Consider the following 7,936-nt stretch of genomic DNA (forward strand, 5'->3'; position numbering starts at 1 on the left):
ACTGCAAATCGACGAAACCATCATTTTTTTTTGGTAACCTAATATATACAACAATTTTTTTTTTGGTAACATAATATATACCATTTTTTTTTTGGTAACCTAATATAATTTTTTTTTTTTTTTTGGGTAACCTAATTTACATCAGTTTTTTTTTTTTTTTCTTTTTTTTTTTTGGTAACCTAATATACAATATTTTTTTTTTTTTTTTTTTTGGTAACATAATAAACATCATTTTTTTTTGGTAACCAAATGTACATCGATTTTTTTTTTTTTTAATTTTTTATCGTAACCTAATGTACACCCTTTTTTTTGTAACCTAATATAGATCGGTTTTTTATTTGATAACCTAATATACACCAGTTTTTTTTTTTTTATTTTTTTGGTAAACTAATATATATCAAGTTTTTTTTTTTTTTTTTTTTTTTTTTTTTTTTTTGGAAATTTTATTGATAATCGATAAGGAATTTTACAAATAATTAGGACAAGCGTGCAACAAGTCGCTGCCAAGAAAGTCCTTTTCGAATAGCAAATCCTATTCTTCTAAAACAAACTCGTTAGAGCCAATTTGTCATAACATTCTTGTGCATAACTTTCGAAGTCTCTTGAGAAGCTCAACAGATCGGTTGTTCCAAGAAACCGAAAGTGCTCGAAACTAAACGGAATGAAACAATCTTTGGTTAGCCGTTGCAAGCTTCCTTCCTCATGCTTCTCCATCTTCCCCGCCACGCTCTCTTTATTTGCTCCCCACCTCAAAGACTCCATTCCCAAGCCCTACCAACGGAGAGGCTCCATTACATCAACACATGCATGTCTCCCCTCGGACCAATCAGATATCAATATATCCGCCGGTCGAAGTGTGGATCTTCCCTCATTCGGATCGTGAGAAAAATTCACGGGAGCTTCCTTCTTCACTTGTACCCCACCCTCCAAAATGCATCACATAAAATATCTCCGACATGATCATGTCGGTATTTGAAACCGGAAAATATCTACGAAGCAGGCCGCGATGGTCTCCAAAAGCATCTAGTCTACTCTTTTTGCAAAAGGGGGCATAGACCACCCTCGAGTACAAAGGAATCATGAGGCGGTACAGGAGAATAGAACGATACTCCACCGGCGACATATCTTTGCCCAAGTCCCTCCATCGAATAGCAAGTAGAAAGTCCTTTTGTTTCGACCGCAAGCATCCAACGACCGCTTTCGACGAAAGCGATAACACAAACTCCCTCTCAAGACGGCCAGACAATCTTCTTATAGAACGCCTTCCGCCAAAACTTTTGTGGTTTTGAGGGGACGGTAGCATTCGACCATAGAACTGGAGGTCAAAATCGGGTAGACAAAGACTCATTGCACGCTAGCCACATCAAGAATCTCATCCAAAGGCAATCGCCCACAACTCCTAAGAATGTGGTTTCGGAAGCTCGGGACGTCGACAACGGGAGGCCACAAAAGCAAAAGTAGAGACATCGGTGGCACAATAAATACCTAACCCACCTAAACGTAATGGGAGTGTCGATAAACGCCACCGCGCAAATCACCGGGTTAGGACCATCGAAACCACAATGCCACGGAGAACAACTGCGGAGTTGCCGATCAAACGTTTTTAGCTGCCTAAAAAGGGATGGTGGACAAGTACTTAATCGCAAATACCAACTTAGAGAGCCCAAAGACAAGCACGCGTAAGAGAGCTAACTCACACCGCGTGGATTGTCTAATATAGCTAAACGGTCCATCAAAGTCACAACTTTTTTTCAACACGCTTTGCAAGCAAGGCCCCGACAAAGGATGGATGGATCGATCGCGACTTCCAAGCTCAACCTCGACTCCCTGACGAGGATTGGACAAATCCAAGGAAAGAGACCGAGTGGAGTGGGCGGCGTGGATCCAATGATGGCCAAAATAGCTTCGGTTTTAGCCACATTAAGAACCAGTCCATAAGAAGGTCCTTCTTCCGAATCATACTCAAAGCCGCCGCCGCCTGCTTCGTATCTCCAATCGAGTTCCATCATCTAGATACCACGATGTAGCAACAACGACAACCGGACTGGATCCGCAGAATCGGGGATGCAACAACACCGGCAAATAGAAGGGGACCCAAAGTGGTCGCCTTTGCTGGACCCTTGATGGCGAGTGCACCATATGTAGCTATCCCCCATATATAACCTCGCGGGTTGACAATACAAGTACTCAACCCAAGGGGAAATAGTGGGCAACGGATACTGAACCTCTCAACATAGTAGTCCGATCAACCATGTTAAAGGCGTTCTGAAAATCTACAAAGCAAAGATCGAAAAGAGAGGCATCCTTTGTTAGCATACACTATGCGGTTGATACGTGCAAAATAAACTTGCGCGCCACCGTAAAACACCAACCCCATCGCGAAAATCCCGCAAGTATCCTACCACATCTTGGGAAACTCCTTTCATTGCAATCTTGGAGACCAAACGGCCAAACCATCCCCACGACTATAGGGCCGAATACTATTATCCGGGCGAGAAGTGGAGTAAAGCGGAGCACTCGCAATGAATTTCGCTTAACTACCGTGGACATCGTCCCTCAGAACCAAAGATTCACCCATTGGGGTCAATGCATCTAGCAAATCGACGATATAGCTGCTGCAGCCCCACTCATGGCATCCAACAAATGCCGAGCTCTCAAGACCATCACGACCACAAGAAGTACCCTTTGGAAATGACCGAATACATGCGGTGGGGCATCTCTCTCTACCACTAAAGGAGGCTCGGCCAAAAGGAACGGTCGGTCTCGCGGTGGTTGTCGCGATCGGGTGTTTCTCCTCTAATGCACATATAGTCTCGCGCAGTATTAGAGGCAACTCCTGGCGATGATAACACTTTGACCGGCCGCAAAGAAAATGTCCATCGACAACTTTTCAGAACAAAACGACACGACATTACGAGTGGAGGCAGATTTCCGGTCGGTCGGATTGAAGGAGACTATATTATGTAACTCTAAGAGGCTAAACATCCCGCCAGCTCATTCCATGTCGTCAAAGCATGGAGAATCTGTTTTTCTTTGAAAGTTTTTCCTCGTGCGTAACGGCGTTCCCGACGATTTTACGTGGTCGGAAAACTGCAGAGTGCAACGGCAAGAGGAGGAGACGAACCCAAGACATAACCGAACTAGGATCGGTTGTAATATCCCGAGAGCCGATTTTTTTGCACGAAAATACCAATTTATTTTTTTGGTATACTTTTCGCGGTTCGGAAAGGTATACGAAATGCATTATCCAGTAATTTCTCATTAAGAGAAGAAGGGACAACAAGCGGATCAGGGGTATCACCAACACCCCTCTGTGTCGTGGATGCAAGATCTGTAGTGTCGGGCTTAGGAGGCGGCTGTGGTATGCCCACAATGAAACATGGGGATTCCCCACTCTCCAACAAAATAGGTGGTGGTATGATAGCATTTTTTGACGCGGTATACCAAATGCGTGGATACCGAACACAACCCACCACACATCCATTTGTCTATAGCCTTTAAGGAATTCTCCAATAACAAATACAAATCACAATCATCCTTAAGTTCATCCCGTACCCTATCAATACTCAACTGACAACCTACGTGTTGTTTATCAAAATGCGTGAGAAAGTAGGGAATAGTAAAGCCATTACTGTTAACCCCATTAGTGCATCCATGACGATCACGGAAAGGGCAATGAACACGTTTCTTAAGAGGCAGGACAATAGAACCAGAAGAAACAGCTTTCTTCTTTCTCATATCCAAATCCTATCAACAACTCAACAAAACCCAAATCCAATCAAACAAAACCCAACATAAGCTAATCCCCAATCCTGTCAGCAAAACTACAAATTCCACACCTCATCCCATCAACACACAAAACCTAAACCAAAACCTCTCCAACAGAAAAGTTTATCTCTGACAGCCACAAAAACCCAACGAATGAGTTCACCAAGGCAACCCAAACCTAACGAACCTAATACAAGTCCTTTCCTACCCCAAACCACCCCGAATCAGTTGCGGGAGGTAGTGGTAGAATCCAACAAAAATGATAAAGCTCCTCGAGTGTTTGGCGGTGGGGATATAGCGGTGTGGCAATAGTGGCAAAATGATGAGGAAGGAGGGTAGTGATTTAGACCGGTGGTGATGGTGTATTGCGGTGATGAGGGAGGATTGGTTATGGACCGGAGAAGCGAGTACAAATCAAAATCGGTGTCTTCTTTGGTTTTGGCTCTTTGGAAGGTGGTGATGGGAAGCAACGAAAATTTCATTTGATGGGAGGAGGTGGTCGGGGTTGTGGTAGTGATTTGGAAGGTGATTCGGGCGGTGGTTTTAGGTGATGGTGATGCAGCAGCAGCAGCAAGGTTTGGTTTAAATCGTGGAAGAAGAGGGTGGAGGAGTAATGGTGTTGGTGGCGTACCGTCTTTCGGTGGGAGGTGGTTGAGAAGAAGGTTGAGTCGCTGAAGACCAGTTGGGATTAGGGGGGGGGGGGACGGTGGTGGTGGCTGTAGGCGGTGGTCGGGTTTTCAGATCTGGAGTTTAAAGGAGGCGGTTGTGGTGGCGGCAATGAGGTGCCATGTCGGGTGGTCTATGGGGGCGGCGGTGGGAAGTGGTGACGGGTGGTCAATGCACTGCTAGCAACGAAATTAACATCAAGAATCTCATCCAAAGACACGGGACTATAACTCATACGAATGTGGTTATGAAGCTCAAAAGTCTAAAAACGGGATGCCACAAAAGCAAATGAAGAGATAATAGTGGCACAATTAATACCTAAACCACCCAGACGTAATGGGAGTATCAATAAATGCCACTGCAAATCGACGAAGCCATCATTTTTTTTTGGTAACCTAATATACAACAATTTATTTTTTGGTAACATAATATATACCATTTTTTTTTTTTATTTTGGAAACCTAATATACATTAGTTTTTTTTTATTTATTTATTTATTATTTATTATTTATTATTTTTTATTGTAACCTAATATACACCATTTTTTTTTGTAACCCAATATACATCCGTTTTTTTTTTTTTTTTTTTTTTTTTTGGTAACCTAATATACACCAGTTTTTTTTTTGGTAAACAAATATACATTAGGTTTTTTTTTATTAACCTAATATACACCATTGTTTTTGATAGCCTAATATAAAATGTCTCTGACATTATCATGTCAGTATTTGAAACCTGGAAAATGTCGACAATGTGCTGCACAGTTCACGAAAGCATCCAATCTACTATTTTTGCAAACAAGGCATAAACCATCGTCAGAGTACGAAAGAATCATGAGTCGGTACCGGAGAATAGAACGATACTCCACCGGCGACATACGCTGTCTAAGTTCCTCAATCAGAATAGCAAATATAATATCTTTAACGTGTTCCGAATGCAAGCATCCCATGACTGCCTTTTGACGAGCAAATAAATCAAACTCCCTCTCGAGACAAGTAACAATCCTACCGTAGAACGCTTCCGCCAAAACGTGTTGTGGTTTTGAGTGGACGGTAGCATTCACAACCAGAGAATTGAGGTCAAAATCGGGTAGGCAGAAACTCAATGCACGACTAGCAACATCAAGAATCTCATCCAAAGACACTGGAACACAACTCCTAAGAATGTGGTTCTGAAGCTCAGAAGTCTAAAAACGGGATGCCACAAATGCAAATGTAGAGACATCAGTGGCATAATAAATACCTAAACCACCCAGACGTAGTGGAAGTGTCGATAAACGCCACTGCAAATTGCCGAAGACATCATTTTTTTTTGGTATCCTAATATACACCATTTTTTTCGGTAACCTAATATAAAATATCTCTGACATAATCATGTCGTTATTTGAAACCTGGAAAATGTCGACAATGTGATGTATGGTCCCCGAAAGCATCCAATCTACTCTTTTCGCACACAGGGCATAAGCCACCATCAGGGTACAAAGGAATCATGAGACCATACCGGAGAATAAAACGATACTCCACCGGCGACATACGATGTACAAGTCCCTCCATTTGAATAGCAAGTTAAAAATTCTTTACGCGTTCCGACTGCAGGGATCCCATGACTGCCTTTTGACGAGAAGATAAATCAAACTCCCTCTCATGACCAGCAACAATCCTACTATAGAACGCTTTCGCCAAAACATGTTGTGGTTTTGAGGGGACGGTTGCATTTACAACCAAAGAATTGAGGTCAAAATCGGGTAGGCATAGACTTAATGCACTACTAGCAATATCAAGAATCTCATCCAAAGGCACTGGACCACAACAACTAATAATGTGGTTTTGAAGCTCAAAAGTTAAAAAACGGGATGCCACAAAAGCAAATGAAGAGACAATAGTGGCACAATTAATACATAAACCACCCAGACGTAATGTGAGTGTCAATAAACGCCACTACAAATTACCGTAGCCATCATATTTTTTTTAGGTAACCCAATATACACCATTTTTTTTTGGTAACATAATATACATTTTTTTTTTTTTTTTCCGATAACCATTTTTTTTTACACAATTTATTTTTTTGGTAACCTAATGTACATCAGTTGTTTTGTTTTGTTTTGTTTGTTTGTTTGTTTGTTTGTTTGTTTGTTTGTTTTGTTTTTTTTTTTTTTTTTTTTTTTTTTTTTTTTTTTTTTTTTTTTTATAGTAACCAAATATACACCATTTTTTTTTTTTAAATTTTTGGTAACCTCATATACGTTAGTTTTATTATTATTATTTTTTTGTAACCTAATAACACCATTTTTTTTTGGTAAACTGATATACATCAAGGGTTTTTTTTATTTTTTATTTTTATTGGGTAACCTAATATACACCATTTTTTTTTATAAACTAATATAAAATGTCTCTGACATAATCATGTTAGTATTTGAGACCTGAAAAATATCGACAATGTACTGCATGGTCTCCGAAAGTATACAATCTACTCTTTGTGCAAACAGAGCATAAACAACCGTCAGAGTACAAAGAAATCATGAGACGGTACCGTAGAATAGAACGATACTCCACCGGCGACATGCACTATACAAGTCCCTCCATTTGAATAGCAAGTTGAAAATTCTTTACGTGTTCTGATTGCAGGCATCCCATGACTGCCTTTTGACGAGAAGATAAATCAAAGTCCCTCTCAAGACCAGCAACAATCCTACCGTAGAACGCTTCCGCCAAAACATGTTGTAATTTTGAGGAGACGGTTACATTCACAACCAGAAAATTGAGGTCAAAATAGGCTAGGCAGAGACTCAATGCACTACTAGCAACATCAAGAATCTCATCCAAAGGCAATAAACCACCCATACGTAATGGGAGTGTCAGTAAACGCAACTGCAAATCACCGAAGCCATCACTTTTTTTTTTTGGTAAACTAATATACTTCATTTATTTTTTGGTAACCTAATTTACATTAGTTATTTATTTTTGGTCATCTAATATACACAATTTTTTTTTGGTAACCTAATATACATTAGTTTTTTTATTATTTTTTTATTATTTATTTTATTGTAAGCTAATATACGCCATTTTTTTTTGGTAACTTAATATACTCTAGTTTTTTTTTTGGGTAACATAATATACACCAGTTTTTTTTTTTTTTTTTTTTTTTGGTAAACAATATACATCAATTTTTTTTTTTTTTTTTGGTAACCTAATATATACCATTTTTTTTTATAACCTAATATAAAATGCCTATGACATATTCATATCGGTATTTGAAACTTATAAAATATCGATAATGTGCTGCACGGTCCCCGAAAACATCAAATCTACTCTTTTTATAAACAGGGCATAAACAACCGTCAGAGTACAAAAGAATCATGAGTCGATACCGGAGAATAGAACGATACTCCACCGACGAGATACGCTATCCAAGTTCCTCAATCGGAATAGCAAGTAAAAAATCTTTTACGTATTCCGACTGCAAGCATCCCATGACTACCTTTTGATGAGCAAATAAATCAAACTCC

The sequence above is a fragment of the Coptis chinensis genome, chromosome 9 (assembly GCF_015680905.1).
Source record: "Coptis chinensis isolate HL-2020 chromosome 9, ASM1568090v1, whole genome shotgun sequence".
Lineage (NCBI taxonomy): Eukaryota > Viridiplantae > Streptophyta > Magnoliopsida > Ranunculales > Ranunculaceae > Coptis > Coptis chinensis.